Source organism: Macrobrachium rosenbergii, chromosome 59 (assembly GCF_040412425.1).
Source record: "Macrobrachium rosenbergii isolate ZJJX-2024 chromosome 59, ASM4041242v1, whole genome shotgun sequence".
NCBI lineage: Eukaryota > Metazoa > Arthropoda > Malacostraca > Decapoda > Palaemonidae > Macrobrachium > Macrobrachium rosenbergii.
In genome coordinates, this window is record NC_089799.1 from 30289077 (window position 1) to 30290243 (window position 1167).

The 1167-nt window shown below is 45.5% G+C and overlaps 1 non-coding gene across 1 annotated transcript; it reads right to left on the reverse strand.

Annotated features, from left to right (window-relative positions):
• Positions 1 to 691: 691 nt before the first annotated feature.
• Positions 692 to 799, reverse strand: LOC136837792 (U6 spliceosomal RNA). Its single transcript, XR_010852776.1, has one exon. It is a non-coding gene; the product is annotated as a U6 spliceosomal RNA (small nuclear RNA).
• Between the last annotated feature and the right edge of the window lie 368 nt (positions 800 to 1167).

Consider the following 1167-nt stretch of genomic DNA (forward strand, 5'->3'; position numbering starts at 1 on the left):
TAAATGAAGCAGAGTGTCAAAAGCAATCTCTGAGGTTGGCCAGCGCACGCTGTTTTACAGTCCCCAGACTAATGAACTGGGCTACTGCCTGACTGCCACTGACTGCCCTGACACCATTCCAAAAGTTTCTGATGCGTCTTGAAAAGTCCTTTGAGGGTTGTCCATTTCGCATTAGATCCATTATTTCATAGCTAAAGAGGAAATTACCACCGATATACTGACAATATCATTACATTATATGAAAAATCCCTTTGAAGTATGATAAACCCATTACTGTTTTGTTTATAACTCCTAACTGTGGCGAACTTTTAAATAAAACTTTCTGGTTCTTAGTCAGGATATCCAGTCTTGCCACTATCTAAAATATCCCTTGAAAATTTTATTTCATTTTTTTAAGCAACCAGGAGTTCCCCCTTGAGACAAAGACAACTGCGAAGGGGAGAGAGGGAGCTGAAGGTTGAAAAGTCTCAGGAAACAGATCCTTAAAAAAAGCCAGAGTCTGATAATCAGAGGAAGAAGAAGAAGGAAAGAAGTTTCTCTTCATACAAAGGCTGTGACGAAAGAGGATGTTCTTCCGCAGCTGGAGGGTCTTGAGTGAGTGGTGAAAGTAGTTCCGATTCGCCGATACGTAAGCGGGAACTCCGTAGCGAAGAAGAAGTAAGCTCAACTAGAGAAATGATATAGAAACATAAAAAATGTGGAACGTTGATCATCGATTAAAAACTCATCAGGCGCAAGAAGCCATGCTAATCTTCTCTGTATCGTTCCAATTTTAGTATATGTACTGCGAAGCAAGTACTGGCTAAATTAAGAAGGACATCAGATGTTGAAGCGGGTAGTTGTGCGACATGATGAACAACTGGGCGGCGTCAACACAAGACTTGAAGCTATCGGCGCTGGGCGTCATGGCGGAAGAGAGCTCCGTGGCAAGTACTAGAAGAGAGTCACAGCGTGGCGCCCTGCGTCATGGCTGTGCGCGCCGGCGTCAAGGTGAGGCGCGAAAGCGTGAGAGCGCCAATGAGCAAGACGCGCTCCTGGCGATCAAGAGAAAAGGCCAACACCTCAACTCGGGGAAGACGAGATGGAAGCCACTAAACACTCTCTCTAGGTGACAGACGAGAAGCTCCAAAACATCAGCAGACCCGGCGAAGCGGGAGACGAAGGTGA